Consider the following 17,562-nt stretch of genomic DNA (forward strand, 5'->3'; position numbering starts at 1 on the left):
CAGCCACGGAGGAAAAGCTGAGGAGCGGCCACGTGCCTTGCTCTTCAAGTGGGCAGTAGAAACACCACGTGAAGAAACACTTACCGTTTAGTGTTAATAGATACACCACCCACCTTAAGTTAATAATCGAAATTGCTCCTTTTTCTTCTCCCCTTCTTAGAGTTCGAGAACTCTAGTTTCTTAAAATTAGAGCAAGATGAAATAATTGATTGAGTTTAAGAAATAATCGTACCTGGTTTGCCAAAAAGATGCAGTGATGACTGGTTTCAGTGTTCCGGACCGAGTCAGAAAGGCTCAGGCTCTGCTGGAGCGAGAGACCGGCCCTGCAGTGCAGGACGCTCCGGTGGACGTGGCCGAGCGGCTCCCGGGCAGCGCGGCTTTATATGCCGCTTCTCCTGTGCAGGGCTGTCAATCAGACACATGAGGAAGCACGTTTAATTCATTCCTTCGAAGGAATGACATCATCCCCCTTCTGATCTCACCATTTGCTCCGAGTACCTGCTGCAGGGGTCCAAGTCCAGCCCCTCCGTACTGGATGCCGTCTCCTCCTCCTGCACCCCGGCCCCTGCTAGACAGGCCTGGGAGGAGCCAGACGGAGAGAGGGAAGGCAGGGACTCACTTTTCCTGTCTTCTCTCAGGAAATAAGATGCTATAAATAACACCAGCAAGATTGGCTAGAACTCCTCATTTTGCTTAAGAGAAAAAAATGCAAGTTCTATGCCTTAAATATGTTTCGAATTACTCAATGTGATATTGGTCTTTCTAAACCAAATGAGTGACTCTCAATAACACATGACATACATCGGTGAGTATCAATAATCAGTCTGTATATTAATAAAGTTATTATGGTCAATAATCAAGTTTATTATGTGACAAAAATGAAATTTAATATAAAAGGAAGTTGCCAACATTTATCTCAGGCAGTTACAGGACTGAAAAACTGTACTGCAGCTTTGGGAAAATTCATTTTTACCCAAATTCTGCTTCATTTGCTCAGTGAGGATCCCCTAGAAGGACGTCTCCCAGTGGACGTGCAATACCCGTAGAAGGGTGTGTCCCAGTGGACGTGCAGTACCCGGCCAAGTCCCCTTGGTGCACACTTGCACGTGGCCCCATCACAGGAACAGCCTGACGTGCAGGCACAGAGCAAGGACGAGAAGCAGTGGCAGCAGCTAACCCCCACCCCTCCCACACCCCAGGCATCACCCGCAATCAGGGTGCACTCTGCATGGGGGTGGGGGGGCACCGCTTCTCAGAGGTCAGGGTGGACGATGGATGCGGAGGGGCTGCTTCTCCCAGGTCAGGGTATACAGTGGAAAGGAGAAGCTGCTGCTCTAAGGTGGGGGTTGATGGTACATGGGGGAGGGGCTGCTTCTCCCAAGTTGGGCTGGACAGTGGATGGGGGAGGTGCCACTTCTCCCAGGCCAGTGTGAAAGGTGGATGGTGGAGAGGCTGTTTCTCCCAGGTCAGTGTGAAAGGTGGCTGGGGATGTGTTGTTTCTCCCAGGTCAGGGTTAATGGCAGACAGGGGAGCTGCTGCTTCTCCTGGGTTGGGGTGGACCTTGGATGGGGGAAGTGCTACTTCCCCAGGTGGGGTGGATGGTGACTGGGGAGCTGCTGCTTTGCCCGGAGCCACCTGCACCTACTTCATGTCGGCACCTGCCTGTCGGGTTCCTTCACGTTTGTGTGGAGTTGTCAGCCTGGCTATGGACCTGTCAAGTCTTAGTTAGAGAACATTAAAGCGAATTTCTGTGGACACAACCCTTACTGTGTCTGTGGCAGGGGAGTGTCTCTTAAGCCTCCTGGCATTCCCCCACAGGGGTCCAGCGCTGCAGAGGTCGGCAGGCACCATGAAGAGCAAGCCTCACTTTCTGGCCTCTGTCTTCAGGGAGGATATGCGAGCGGGTGTGGGAGAGGGAAGGAGCTTTCATTTGTGAAAACCTGTGTTTTTCCTAATGGCACCTGTTTATTTATCACTTGGCAAACATCAGTTTCCGACACTTACACAGACAAAAGCCTCCAAGAGTGTATATGTCATGTTTAAGGTACGTTATTTTGCTTTTTAAGCTATTGGGGACAAAGTCATCATTTGAATTAAAAAGTAGTTTAAATAGATTGATGTTATCTCAAATTCAAAAAAAGTATAAACCAGTTCCCTTTAAAGAATTTTCAGTGGATAATTATCCATTCATCAGTTTGAGTTTTTCTGCCTCCAGGTTAGTTTTTCCTGGGGCCAGAACGTGGAGGGCGGCATCCCCTACTCTGCGTGCCACGGCCTCTCCTATTCCTCAGTCCACTGAATGCGTGTTTCCTGATTAAAGCTGAAGACAGGCAGCTCTGCTGCTCAGCACTTCAGGAGCATGCGGTGAAGACCGTGACACTCACTGGGGAGCAGGAAGGTATGTAGTTATGACTCCACGTGCTGATGGGCAGGTGCAGAGAAGATGGGCCTCCTTCTGTAAAATCTGGCAGCCCAGAATCAGGGAAGTCTGTTTAGAGGAGACAGAAGGTAAGCCGATTGGAACCTTCTGCATGGGGTGTCCCCGGTTGAGAAAGTATTTCAGGCAGAGAGAGTGGGTAGGTGTTCATGGTGCAAAGAACAGCAGGCTCCTGGTGCGGCACCCAGGCCAGGTGCATGGAATGGGCTTCATAGATGGTGGAAGTCACAGAGAGGTTCCTGGCAGGGTTAGGCGGGACTTCGTGGGCCCACTGTGCAGGGGACCAGAGGGGGAGTAGAGGGGACAGCCCCTGGTCAGCATCTTCCCTGGGCCCCCGGGGGGTGAGGAGGAAGGGAGATGTGAGGATGAAACAAAAAGCAGTCAGAGGCTTCGGCAGGAAAGCCAGCGATGCTGAGGGAAGCATCATCACGTGTGTGCGCGGGAGGACGAGGGACAGACACGCAGCAGGTGGAATCATGTCCCCCCAAGTTCCCATCCACCCCAAACCTGTGAATGAGCTTACTGGAAATACCACAGTGTTTGTGGATGAAATCAAGTGTAGATGTCGTCGAACTGATGAAGGGCAGGCTCCAAATCTAATGGCTAGTGTTCTAATAAGAATAGAGAATATGAGGAGGGAGACACAGGGCGAGCTCCGCGTGATGAAAGAGGCAGAGACCACAGTGATGCAACCACTAGCCAAGGTCACCAAGGGCTGCCAGAAACACCAGAACTGTGGGAGACAGGGAAGGGGCCTCTGCCAGAACATTCCGAGGACGTGCAGCCCTGCCACACACTGCGTTTAAAACTGCTGGACTCCAGAACCACGGGACAATACATGTGTGTTGTTTGTGATACTTCATCATAGCGGGCCCAGGGAACTAATACAGGCACACCTTGGAGATACCGCAGGCTCGGTTCCACACCTCTGCAATAAAGTGAGTTGCATGGATTTGTGCTTTCCCAGTGCATATAAAAGGGATGTTTACACTCCACTATTGTCTATTAAGGGTGCAATAGCATTATGTCTAAGAGAACAATGTGCATATCTTAATTCTAAAACATTTCATTGCTCAAAACTACTAACCGTCATTTGAGCCTTCAATGAGCCGTCATCTTTTTGCTGGTGGAGAGTCTTGCCTCAATGCTGGTGGCTGCTGACTGATCAGGGTGGTGGTTGCTGAAGGTTGGAGTGTCTGTAGCAGGTTCTTAGAGTAAGACCACAATGAAGTTTGCTGCATCTACGGACTCTTTTATAAAACGTTTCTCTGTAGCATATCATGGTTTTTGATAGCAGTTTACTCTCACACAATAACTTGTTTCAAAATTGATGTCCATTCTCTGAAACACTGCTGCTGTTTTTTCAACTTAGCTTATGTAATAGTCTAAATTATTTGTTGTCATCTCAACATCTTCCCCAGGAGTGAAGCATTTCACAACATCTTCACTGGGAGTACATTTCATCTGAAAAAATCATTTTCTTTGCTCATCCATAAGAAATAACTCCTGATCCATTCAAGTTTTATCATGAGAGTACAGCAATTCAGTTCCATCCTCAGGCCCAGCTTCTAACTCTACCTCTCTCACCCATTCCATCACATCTTCAGTGACTTCCTCTACTGAAGCCTTGAACCCTCAGGGTCATCCCTCATGGTGGGATTTGGAAGAATCAGCTTCTTCCAAACTCCTGTCAGTGTTTATATTTTTCCTTCTCCCATGAATCATGAATGTCCTAGTGGCATCTAGAATGGTGAATCCTTTCCAGAAGGTTTTCAGTTGACTTTGCCCATATTCATCAGAGGAATCACTCTCTATGGCAGCTATAGCCTCATGAAATGTATTTCTTAAATAGTAAGACTTGAAAGTCCAAATGACTCCTTGACCGATGGGCTGCAGAGTGGATGTTGTGTTAGTAAGCATGAAAGCAACATTCATCGCATTGAGCATCTCCATCAGAGTTCTTGGGTGACTAGGTGCATTGACCAAGAGCAGTAATATTCTAAAATAGATCATTTTTTGAGCAGTAGGTCTCAACAGTGGGTTTGAGATATTTAGTCAGCCATGCTGAGAACAGATTTGCTGTCATCTAGACTTTGTTGTTCCATTTAAAGAGCATAAGAATAATACCTTTAGCATAGCTCTTAAGGGCTGAAGATTTTCAGATTGGTAAATAAGCACAGGCTTCAACTTGAAGTCATGGGCTGCATTAGCCTCTAATAAAAGAGACAGCCTGGCCTTTGAATTTCTGAAGCCAGGCATTGACTTCTCCTCTGTAGCTATGACAGTTGGAGATGGCCTCTTCTAATGCAAGGCTGTTTCGTCTTCATTGAAAATCAGCTGTTGAGTGTAGCCACCTCCGCAATGATTTTAGTTAGATCTTTTGGGTCACTTGCTGCAGCTTCTCCATCAGCACTTGCTGCTTCACCTTGCACTTTTGTCTTACAGAGATGGCTTCTTCCCTAAACTTCATGAACCAATCTCTGCCAGCTTCGAACTTTTCTTCTGCAGCTTCCTCATCTCTCTCAGCCTTCACAGAATTGAAGAGAGTTAGAGCTTTGCTTAGATTAGGCTTTGGCTTCAGAGAATGTTGTGGCTGGTTTGATTTTCTCTCCAGGACACTCAAACTTTCTCCCTATCAATCAGCAATAAGGCTGTTCTGCTTTCTTATCAATGGTGTGTATTATATCCGATGGGCATATTTCAGTGGAAGCCAGATGGATGAGTCTAAAGCCTGGGTGATCCTTCATTAGAGAGGATGTTTAAATCCATGGGCAGGAGACAGGTGAGGCCACTGGAAAGAGGAAGGCAGGGAGGGGCAGACAGAGCCCCCAGGGCATGGACCTCCGGCTGGAGCTGAACCATAGGTGTGGTGAGAGAGAGGGCTCCCTTCTGCCCCGGAAACTCCTGTCCCTGAACCGTGGTTTCCGTTGTCAGGTTGTGCATGGACTGCGTCAGAAACAGCAAATCCTGGTGTGGCTCTGTTCCTTTCACAGTGATGCAGGGGGGTTGAAAAGCAAGTGGACACATTGAATGTGCAGAGGCCTGAGCTGAAGAAAAGAGCACGGGCTGGGGACCAGGGCCAGGCACACTCGTCACAGCCCTTCTGACTCAGAGGTTTTTATATCACCTCCCCTTGCTCTTCTCTCTGGCCTGAACCTGCTTTCTAAGCACCCCAAGGTGATCTGGGGATACTTGCCGGATGGGCGCTGCTTGGAGCTTGTTAAAATTATCAAAAGAACAAGCAGACAGACTTCCCCTGCACGGCTTCTCCAGCTGGAATGCGCACACAGGACACTGGGCCTGGCCCAAAGGCAGATTCCGACTCAGTAGGTGTGGGGTTGGGGAATCTGATGGTGGGTTTTGAACAAGCTCCCCTGCTCCAAGATCACACTTGGAGTAGTAAGACTTTAGTGACTGTAACTCAGCAGGGCACTGTTATCCTGGCCACCACCCTGGGGTGGGTTTGTTGTCACACCCATTCTACAGAGGAGAAATCAAAGGTCCTGGCTCTGGCCTCGCCTTGTCGACCCTTGGGTCCTCGGGACCAGGATCCTTCCCTGGAGAGGGGCCCAGAATTCCCAGGGCCAGGGCTGAGGCCAGTCCCTCTGGCTTTGATTCCACCCAAGCTGCACTGACTTGGAGCATACACAGGAAAAGGAATGGGGGCTACTTTGTCGATTTGTTTAAGGCTCCATTTGCTCATCCATTTATTCAAAAAATACTCATTGAGCATCTGTGGCACCTAACACATCCCAGACACTGCAAACACCACAGTATACATGAGGCATAAACAGGTCCCTGCCCTTCGGGGCTCCTATGTAGCCTGGCCTGCTGCCTAATTGAATTCCCACTAAGCCTCATGGAACTGTGGTCATCAGCTGATGCTCTGTGTCTTGTGTGACTGGAGCCTCCTGCCTCACAGGTAGCCGTAAGGGGTGAGCAGGAATCTTCTGCTCATTTCTGTTGTGCATAAATTCTAATTATGTCCCGGACACCACAGATTCCCTTTCCCAGGTGTTGTGCAAACATTCCAAGGCAAGTGGCAGGCCCTTCTCGGACATTTGTGTGGCCTCCTTCTTCACCTGCCCAGCCATCACTCCCCTTGTAAACCCAGCGTGGACCTGAGCCCATGCGCTCCACATCAGGAGGCCCAGGGGCTGCGTTCATGGCCCAGGCTTCCTGTGGGCATAGCCCAAGCCCCCTCCCCCTATCCCCTGCCCTGGAGTGGAGGTCATCCCTGGAGTGGAGGGAGGTCATGCCTGGAGTGGAGGTCATCCCTGGAGCAGAGGTCATCCCTGGAGTGGAGGGAGATCATCCCTGGAGTGGAAGTCATCCCTGGAGTGGAGTGGAAGTCATCCCTGGAGTGGAGTGGAGGTCATCCCTAGAGTGGAGGCAGGTCATCCCTGGAGTGGAGGTCATGCCTGGAGTGGAGGGAGGTCACCCCTGCAGTGGAGGTCATCCCTGGAGTGGAGGGAGGTCATCCCTGGAGTGGAGGTCATGCCTGGAGTGGAGGGAGGTCATCCCTGGAGTGGAGGTCATGCCTGGAGTGAAGGTCATGCTTGAGCAGGTGGATGTGTGTCACTTCTTCCTCTTGCACTGAGCTGCCTGGACACCCAATTCATCCTCCCTATCCCAAGAGCCCCTTATTTCCTGGGTCATGCCTGTTTCCCTGCTGGACTGGAAGTGCCAGTGTTTCAGACACTGAATGTCTCCCTCACTTCCCCTCTTTGCCTCTCAGCCCCTACATTCACCTGCCCTCCATTTGGGGAGTTTGGTTTCCAGATTGTGGAGACTTTGATCTGGCCCAGTCTGGTGCCCCTGGAAGGCAAGCTTCCTCCTGTTCTGCATGGGCCATTTGGATGACTAGCTTGGGCTGCCTTTTCCACCTGCTGAGACCTTTTGCCCCTTCATCACACACATTGACCTTGCCTCCAAGGCTGCCACAGATGCGAGTTTGCTGGCTGTCCCCTCTGTGGCACTGGTCACTGACGGGAACGCTCACGGCCAGGACTGTGCACAGAGCTCACGGTCCTTCTCATGCCGTTCTCAAATCGCTGTCCTCTGTCTGCCTTCCCTCCTCCCTACGTTATCAGCACCACAGGCATCTGCTCCCTGGACTCAGAGCCTGTCTCTAATCACAGGGCTCAGAGTGTTCTATCTCTTTTAGGGACTCCCACTGTAACGGGGGATCTTTGGGACTGCATGACCACTTTAGAAACTTCTGGAATAATGGAAGTTTCAGGCAATGCATCTGCACAGATACTGCATCTTTACAAACTGAAGGTCTGTGGCAAGTCTGCAGGTGCCATTTCTCCAACAACAAGTGCTCACTTCATGGCTCTGTGTCATGCTTTGTAATTCTTATGCTATTTCACATTTTTTATTATTATTCTGTCTGTGCTGGTGATCTGTGATCAGTGGCCTTCAGTGTTAACTACCTTAATTGTTTGGGGCCATCAACAATTGCACCCATGTAAGATGGCGAACAAAATCGATGAGGATTGTGTGTGCTCTCACTTCCCCACCGAAGGCCGTTCCATCTCTCTCCCTCTCTTCTGGCCTCCCTATTCTCTGAGATGCAACAATATTGAAATTAAGCCAATTAATAACCTACAATGGCCTCTAAGAGTTCAAGTGAAAGGGAGAGTTTTGATTTCTCACTGCAAATCAAAAGCTAGAACTAATTAAGCTTAGTGAGGAAGGCATATCAAAAGCTGAGACAGGCTGAAAGCTAGGCCTCTTGCACCAAGCAGCGCCCATCCAGCAAGTATCCCCAGATCACCTTGGGGTGCTTAGGAAGCAGATTCAGGCCAGAGAGAAGAGCAAGGGGAGGTGATATAAAAACCTCTGAGTCAGAAGGGCTGTGACGAGTGTGCCTGGCCCTGATCCCCAGCCCGTGCTCTTTTCTTCAGCTCAGGCCTCTGCACATTCAATGTGTCCACTTGCTTTTCAACCCCCCTGCATCACTGTGAAAGGAACAGAGCCACACCAGGATTTGCTGTTTCTGACGCAGTCCATGCACAACCTGACAATGGAAACCATGGTTCAGGGACAGGAGTTTCCGGGGCAGAAGGGAGCCCTCTCCCTCACCACACCTATGGTTCAGCTCCAGCCGGAGGTCCATGCCCTGGGGGCTCTGTCTGCCCCTCCCTGCCTCCCTCTTTCCAGTGGCCTCACCTGTCTCCTGCCCATGGATTTAAACATCATGTCTAATGAAGGATCACCCAGGCTTTAGACTCATCCATCTGGCTTCCACTGAAATACGCCCATCGGATGTAAAACTCCTCCCCGCTCCCCAGGAACAGAGGCCGCCCCATCCCAACCTCCCCCAAACCAGCAAGTGTCCTGATCACTAGGCTCCACAAGGCAAGACCTCTGCATCACCTCTGATTCTTATCCCTCCCTGGAACTGGGGTCCAATCCACCTGCAAGTCCCAAGAGCGCAGCCCTGGCCCAGGCCCCCTCCGTACCTCCTGCACCCGCGGCCACTACTGCAAATCCAGGGCTCCACCAGGCCCCTCTGAGCCTCCTGCACCCGCGGCCAGTACTGAAAACCCAGGGTTCCACCAGGCCCCTCTGAGCCTCCTGCCCCCGCGGCCACTACTGCAAACCCAGGGTTCCACCAGGCCCCCTCCGAGCCTCCTGCACCCGCGGCCACTACTGCAAACCCAGGGTTCCACCAGGCCCCTCCGAGCCTCCTGCACCCGTGGCCACTACTGCAAACCCAGGGTTCCACTAGGCCCCTCCGAGCCTCCTGCACCCGCGGCCACTACTGCAAACCCAGGGTTCCACCAGGCCCCTCCGAGCTTCCTGCACCCGCGGCCACTACTGCAAACCCAGGGTTCCACCAGGCCCCTCCGAGCTTCCTGCACCCGCGGCCACTACTGCAAACCCAGGGTTCCACCAGGCCCCTCCGAGCTTCCTGCCCCTGCAGCCGCTACTGCAAACCCAGGGTTCCACCAGGCCCCCTCCAAGCTTCCTGCACCCGCGGCCACTACTGCAAACCCAGGGTTCCACCAGGCCCCTCCGAACCTCCTGCCCCTGCAGCCGCTACTGCAAACCCAGGGTTCCACCAGGCCCCTCCGAGCCTCCTGCCCCCGCGGCCACTACTGCAAACCCAGGGTTCCACCAGGCCCCCTCCAAGCTTCCTGCACCCGCGGCCACTACTGCAAACCCAGGGTTCCACCAGGCCCCCTCCAAGCTTCCTGCACCCACGGCCACTACTGCAAACCCAGGGTTCCACCAGGCCCCTCCGAACCTCCTGCCCCTGCAGCCACTACTGCAAAGCCAGGGTTCCACCATCTTCTCCCTCTGGATCCTGGCCATGGGAGTGGTCAGTGGACATCCTCACTCAGGGTCCCCAGGAAGCCACCTAGCCACCTTCTGACCAGCACAATCATAATAAAATGGGGATGAGCCTGGGGCCCTCTCCTAGGGAGCTGAGGCCACGTCCCACAGAGTGCTCAGAACAGATCCCAGCCTAACAGCAGAGAGAGGTCAGTGACTCACTAGTGCCAGGCATCCCAATCCTCCGTCCCTGCACCCACCCTCCGGCCAGCCCCTCCCCACATAGCAACCACAGGGACATCTGTGACAGAGACCCTGCTGGAAAAAGCCCCCAGGGACCTCCCAGTGCACTTAGTAAGAGCCGACTCTCACAGCTTCCTCCCATAGTCTGGCCCTGCCCCTTCCAAGCTTCCCCTCCCTCCCAGCTGCCTTTCTGTGCCTCAGATGCCGTCCTTGAGCTCTCTGTCCTTCTCCCATCACATCCTCAGAGGCTGGGTCTTTAGTCACCCAGACCCCAGGCCCAAACCCTCCTCCAAGGGTCTTCTCTGACCACCGGCCCCAAAACCCCCACTCTGCATCCCAGTCCCTTTCTGGGTCATTTCACTTTTTCCTTAGCATCTGTCAGCTGGCCATCTCTGAGGTCAGCTTGCTGGCCATTCACCACACACATCCGGCTTCTTGCCCACCAGCATGAGCTCCTCTAGAAGAGAATCTCGGGACCAGCACCCAACCTTCCTCTCTCGGTTGCTCTGCATCCCCCACCCAGAGCAGAGTGCAGCACAGAGCCAGTGATGGACACTGGCTGAGGGCATGAGTCTCTTGGCGGATGGGCCCGCTCTTGGCCGTGAGCCGCCGTGAGCCCGGGTGTTGGTGTTTAGCCGAGAGAGATGGAAAGTAGCCAAGCTGGTCTGACCAGAATCTGACTGGTGCTCACCACATGCCATCAGAGGAGAAGAAACTCTGGTTTTCACACAGAAATGAATGAACTAATATCTTTGTTCATTTGTTAAGTCAATCATAAACTTACTAAATACCATAAACCCGGGACTCTGCTAGTCAATGAGCATGAACTAGCTGTGAACATAGCACTCAGCACCCTGAGCAGGTGCCGGCTGCAAACGTAGCACACAGCACCCTGAGCAGGCACCGGCTGCAAACGTAGCACACAGAACCCAGAGCCGGCACCGGCTGCGAACGTAGCACACAGCACCCAGAGCGGGCACCAGCTGCGAACGTAGCACACAGCACCCAGAGCGGGCGCCGGCTGCGAACGTAGCACACAGCACCCAGAGCGGGCGCCGGCTGCGAACGTAGCACACAGCACCCAGAGCGGGCGCCGGCTGCAAACGTAGCACACAGCACCCAGAGCAGGTGCTGGCTGTGAACGTAGCACACAGCACCCTGCTTTTGTGGAGGGAGAATCCAGTGCAATGATGAGTTTTGAGGCTGCTTCTTACAGAGTTCTTTATCTGAGACATCAATCTCAAATCTAAGGAACAGAGCTGAGCTCCTACTTTCCGGAATTGAGAAGGACGGCTTCTGCCACCAGAAATCTGTGAGTGTCGCTGGCTCTGCAGAGCTTTCCCTGTCACAGGTTCAGAATCCCCACTCCTGGTGGGCCCCAGAAAGCAGCTGCTCAGCATGGTGGGAGAGAGCGGGGCAGGGGCTCTGAGGATGGCGGAGGAAGCAGAGGGCCTGGTCGTGTGCTGTGGACACTGAGTTGTTTCACAGGGATGGGCACAGGAGCACAGGTCCAGGCCTCTCTGCATGCCGGAAGCAGTCGGTGCTCAGAGGAAAGAGAAACGTCAGAGGCGGATCCAAGGTACCCAAATGGAGGCTGAGAGGTGGATGCAGGTGGTAACCCCAGACTACTGGTGAGTGAGTCCCTGACAGCAAAAAGAGAAGGGGTAGGTCTGGACCTACTTTTTGTATCCACAGGGATTGATGCCATCCAAGGGATAGACGCCATCCACAGGGATAAATGCCCGCCAAGTCTGGGCCTTCCGTTCAATGCATCTCCTCTGATCCTCACAAGCAGTGAGCATCATTGGCTGCATTTTACAGAGACTGAGAATCAAAGAAGCTAAGTAATGTGCTCAGGCCAAGGGCAGCAGAGCCCGCTGGCATCTGCTGGGCCTGCACCAGCTCTGTGCCTGTCCCCAAACATCACTGGGATACTCGGAGTTCTTGGAAATACTAGTGAAGGTGCCAGGTTGAGGGCCCAGCATGCACCGCGGAGAAACAGGAGGGATAGAAGCCCTTTTTCAAATGCATCCCTGAGATTCCCCCAGTGCATTCCCTGAGGGTGTGGGGGTCCCTTGATGTGCCCTCCTCCTCCTGAAGCTGGCACAAAGGCAGGGTGGGAGGGGAACGGCTTTGCAATTAGGATGGACTGAGCTTTGCAGTTAGGATGGGCTGACTGATAGCAACATCCACAGAAGCAGACATCAGTGCCACGAGGGTGGATCAGGCTCCGGGAAAGGATCCAGCTAGAGGTGGAGAAAGCACTTGAGGAAGGAAGTGCAGGGAAACCCCCGTCTATGAAGTGGCAGGAATCAGAGCTTTAGGTGCAGCGCCCACACACATAGCATTAGCCCCCGTCTGAGGGGAGGCGCTAATCCTGGCTTGGGATGGCATTTAGGGCAGAGTGTGAAGGCACCCAAAGGAAGAGTCTTGGAACCCAAACAGGTGCCTGTGGCCCCGCGAGTGCAGATAGTGGGTTGAAAAGCAGCAGGAACAGGGGAGCGATTCTCAAGATGAGCTCGTCTTTGGGAAGCAGGGGAGCAGCCAGCACCCTCGGGAAGGACTGAGTTCTCATAAGGCATCGGGCAGTGTCTCTCCACCACCTGGGCCTCTCCCGGCTCCCCACCTCCTGTCTCTGAGCCGTGGTCACTCTGTGATGTTGCCTCATAACAGTGTGGGCTCAGGGGCCACACACGAGGCCTCAGCTAAACAGGCCACAGAACAAGTAGGAGACCAGGAGGACAGGGAGGGGAGGAGCAGCTGAAACTGAACAGGTGAAGCTGGAGACACTGGCCTGGCCATAGAGACAGAAAGGCAGGTGCCCACGCCCCATGACAACCCGGCTCCAATGCACACAGGTTTCCCGGAGGCAAACCCTGGTGTCAGGTTCTTTAATTCTGCAAGGCTACTGTGCAGTGGAGGACATTGGGGCCACAGTAAGACCTTGAGGTCACCTGGGCCCTGGCAGCAACATCTGTGGAGAGACCAGGAATCCAATCCTGCTCCTCTGACGAAGGGAGTGAGAAACAGGCCTGGCTGGGGGCACAGGTTCCAAAAGGGTCCAGGCTTAGTGAGGATGCCAAGTTCAAGAGAGAAAACCCAAGGTGGGCTCATGCATGGAGTTGTGGGTGTGCAGAAGCGTTGCCCCAGGACCAGGAGATGTTGGGGCTGGGCTGAAAACCTACGTCCGGCCTTGTCAGGAGGGACCCATGCAGAAGGGGAGGGCTGGGCTTAGGGTGTCCCCATTTCTAGAAGGTTCTTGAATTGGGAGAATACAGGGAACACAGGGATGGAAGAATAAGCCAGAGTGAAGAGAGATTAAGGGCATTTCCCGTGACTGGATCCGGTGCCTGTTGTTAGTAAGGGAGCAACCTCTTCCTCTTATGAACAAGCCAATACGCTTCTCTCCGGTGTGGGAGCTTGTGTGTCCCAGGGCCCCCAGGGGTGGGGCAGGGGGTGTGCTGTCACTCCCATGCACAGGGGTCAGTTGAGAGATCCTCTGGGGGTGGCTGCAGCCACCTCTTTTCCATGCAGAACCCGGGCTGGACGGTCTCTGCTAACACTCATAAGGTCTCATCGGCTATTGAACCTGCAGAGCAGCAGCCTCGTTCAGTGAGAAGAAAGGGTTTTCGTCACGTCTTCAACAAGGATCCACTTGCATGCATTCATGTTGTCTAACTTGGTGGAGATTCCTGGTGCTTTTATTGTTTACAAATCCTAAAGGCTGTCATCCTATTAGTCATAATATAGAAAAAACCAGGTTCTGCCACACCAACCAGATCTAGGAATGGGGATGGCTGTTTTAGAAACAGTTGGACCTATTTCCTATCATCATATGTGATTAAGAAGCATGAACATTCATGTCGCATTTCAGCAGGATTCTGTCCTCATTTGCTTAACTTCAGGGGTGTTTTCTCTATATTCATCTTCTGCAGGGAAACATGTTGGTCCTGAGTCACCCTCTGTGTGGTGTCCTGGGAGGATGCACACATGGCCGTGGCGTTTTCACAAACAGATTCATGTGACTGACATTTGCACAATATTTTTGTAATTAGGCAGGAATTTGAGCATGGAGACCAAGTTGAGGATGCTCAGCCATCGCCTGTGTGCTCACCACTCACTTGCTGTGTGCATGTGCGCGCCTTATTATTGTGGAATTTATTATTTAGTCAAAAAGGGCAGAAGAATTTCAGTGATTATAAAATACCCTAGCTAGCATGAGAGATGTAAATATGACTCCCAATATTGAGCAAGCTTAACCTTTTGCAAAAGGCCATCATGGAAAGAGTTTAGAGTATCTTTCTTTTCAGTGTCATTGTAAGTTAGTGATAAGGCCAAATTTTGCAAGATTCCCTAAAGTGTATGACCTCATAAAGAGGCCTCAGGTCCTTCATTTTCTACTCAGATTTGGACGGTTTTGAAAAGTGCTTGGCAAACCTTGTGTATTACCCAGGGCTCTCCAGAGAAACAGAAACAATAGAGTGTGTGTGTGTGTGTGTGTGTGTGTGTGTGTGTGTGTGTGTGTGTGTGTAGAGAGAGAGAGAAAGAGATCTAGTATGAAGAATCAGATCATGTAATTAGGGAGGCTGACAAGACCCTAAGATCTGCAGTCAGCAAACTGTTGACCCAGGTTAGCTGGTGGTGTCGTTCTTGTCTGGAGGCTGACAGGCTCAGTACCCAGGAGGAACCAATACTTTGATTCCAGCCCCAAAGAAGGAAAAAGCCTGATGTCTCAGCTCAAAGGCAATCAGGCAGGAGTTCTCTTATTTGGAGGAGGGTCAGCATTTTTGTTCTGTTCAGGCCTTCAGCTGATGGGACAAGGCCCACCCACACTGGGGAGGACCATCTGCTCTACTCAGTGTTCCAATTCGAAGGTTCATCTCATTCAGAGCACCCTCACAGATACCCCAGAAGTAGCATTCAACCAAATATCTGGGCACCCCATGGCCCAGTCAAGTTGACACATAAAATTAACCTTCACATCTTACATGAGCAAAAATTAAAAGCCCCAAAAGAAGAGAAAGCAAATGGATGGCCTCTGTTGAGTGGAGTTTCCCAGTGAGCACAGGTCAGCCATGAGCCATGCAATGACACTTATTAAGAACACACTCACTCCTCCAGCAACTGCCTTAAAGCTTCAGGGAAGGGAGGAGGGATAAAAAATAAGCCATAGCAGGAGGGGTTTAAAAGGAACCCATTTAGTTTAAATCTTTGATCCTGAAAGTGCTTCCTATCACACGCATTTTGGTGTGCTTCTAATTTTTGAAGATAAGAAAAATGGAAAAGATGGAAATTTCTCTGATCGTCAAGTATTTTATTTCACTCATTTAGAAGAGCAGTTAGATGCGGAGAGGCTTTTAGGGTAGAATCAATGTTTGAACAACTAAAACTGCTCAGATTAAATGAAAATATAGGTGTGGATATGTGGATGTTTTTCTGGGGAGAAGGTCTATGGATTTCAGTTATACTACAGAGAGGCCCATGGCTCTAACTGGATTAAATGTTACTGCCTATAGTTACCTGGAACTTTGGAGTTTATAAAGAACTGCTGCGCTAGAAGAAAAGCTCCATGAGAACATAAATTTTTAGACTCTTTTCTTCCAGGGCCTAGAACAGTGCCTGGCATTAAGTACCAGCAATGAGTTTTCCCATGACATTCTTATTCTGGTCTTTGCATCTGCCCTGTACAGTAGATCATTAACAGCAGATAAATCACAGAAGCCCAGGGATTTTGAATACCCTCCGCAAAATGAGCCTGGAAGGCCAGAATCTTGCTGCCTTTCTCACTGCAAGTCCGGGCTCCACTCCTCAAACCAGGGGCTAAGAACTGCTGGTGCAGGAACCAAGGGTGGAAGAGACGGGCTGTGGGATACTGACCCCGCATGGAGCCATGCACCCTTGTTGCTGTCCTCACCGAGACCCTGCATGGAGCCCATGCACCCTTGTTGCTGTCATTGCCAAGACCCTGTATGGAGCCATGCGCCCTTGTTGCTGTCATGGCCAAGAGTAAAGTTCATTTCATTGCCTGCTATAAAAGTAGAGATAAAATTTAACAAAATAAGTGAATTCCAAGATTTGCTCATGCATGTTCCAGCTCAGTTGTTTTGCAATGACGGAGGCAGGTGGGGCTCTGGACCCTGTTTACTATAATAAGTGGGAAGTAAGCTAGACGAGAGAATGTCAGCTGGAGCAGAAGTTGGAAACAGCCTTCTGCTCGTGATGTGGGAGTTGACAGCAACAGAGGAATACCAGAATAAGTAGCTGAACTTAGAAAAGAAGTTAAAATTTGGAAACTGCTGTGGTTGTAAGAGAGATGAAATTGGAAGCAAAATCTATGAGTCAGTTCCTCATTCAAACATTGCAGGCCATGGGCCCTGAGACAAGAGATTTAGCATGTCTAAACCCTGTTTTATCTGTGCTGTCCCAGAAGCAGTCTAGAGTCTCTTCCTCAGAATGATGTGCCAAGGTCTTATAGGAAATTATAGAACAACGCAGGTTAATGTGTAAATCAAATAATAAAATGTTATCTGCCTTTACCAGCCCACATCTCACTTTCATTAGACTTGTCTGTACAAGACACTGAGGACTAAACTCTGATGTTTTATCTTGCCCGAATTCCTAAGGGGACTGGGGAGTCATGCCCTCTGATGAGTTTTACTTTCCAACCTGACTCTGGCATAACATTATGAGACAAAGAAGAAAATCAAAACATTTTACCCCAAATCATGTTTCTTTGTCATATTCTGAAATGGCCCTGCAAAGCTGTTCTTTGTGGGGGAAAATTTGCATCTGTAAAGAATCTCTATTAACATAGTTGCATATTTTTCTTCCAGACCCTCCCAATTCTAAAGAGATTAACTAAGATCTGAATAGGAAACATTTGTCACCTATTGTCTCTAAGGGCAGTCACTATAAGACTTCAAAAGAATTTTGGTCTCCACAATCTTTCTCTTAACCTGAACATTCCCTTTCTATACCAGGTCTTTAGACAAACTCAACCAATTGTCAACCAGAAAGTGTTTAAATTCACCTGTAGTCTGGAAGCCCTGGCTTTGAGTTGTCCTGCCTTTCTGGACCTATCCAATGTATTTCTTAAATGTATCTGATTGATGTCTCATGCCTCTCTAAGATGCACACCGACCACCTTGGGCACATGTTCTCAGGACCTCCTGAGGGCTGTGTCACAGGCCGTGCTCACTCATATTTGGCCCAGGATAAATCTCCAAATATTTTACAGAGTTCAACTCAACGACTTTCAAAGTGCTTTATAATCATTAGCTCATTCAACTTTATAACACTGTATAAGGCAGAAAAAATAATTTTCTTAATAGATTTGTTCTTCTTAAATCGTGCAAAATTCCATCCCAAATTTCCAGGCTGGGATAAAAATAGTCACCGCTGGGCAATTCCTAAGAGGTAAAACTTATAGTGAAGCCACTTGGGTATATATTCCAACTCCTTTGAGTCCAGAGTGGACTAGAAAAACATGTACCAAAAACATTTTGTCCTTTTATTCTTGCTTTTTAGAACTATTTCTTCTTTACCCACAAGATAGTGCCCGAAAAATTATCATTCTTCCACAAAGGCCAATCACT

At 50.6% G+C, this 17,562-nt stretch overlaps 1 protein-coding gene across 1 annotated transcript in view; it reads right to left on the reverse strand.

Annotated features, from left to right (window-relative positions):
- The window catches only part of THBS2 (thrombospondin 2), a 39,359-nt gene extending 38,660 nt beyond the window's left edge, over nucleotides 1-699 (reverse strand). The window contains exons 1-2 of the mRNA XM_019030006.4: nucleotides 499-699; nucleotides 233-405 (exon numbers count right to left, since the gene is read on the reverse strand). The gene's annotated coding sequence lies outside the window, so the exon portion shown is untranslated. The remainder of the gene's footprint in view (nucleotides 1-232; nucleotides 406-498) is intronic.
- Between the last annotated feature and the right edge of the window lie 16,863 nt (nucleotides 700-17,562).

Source organism: Gorilla gorilla, chromosome 5 (genome assembly GCF_029281585.2).
Source record: "Gorilla gorilla gorilla isolate KB3781 chromosome 5, NHGRI_mGorGor1-v2.1_pri, whole genome shotgun sequence".
Lineage (NCBI taxonomy): Eukaryota > Metazoa > Chordata > Mammalia > Primates > Hominidae > Gorilla > Gorilla gorilla.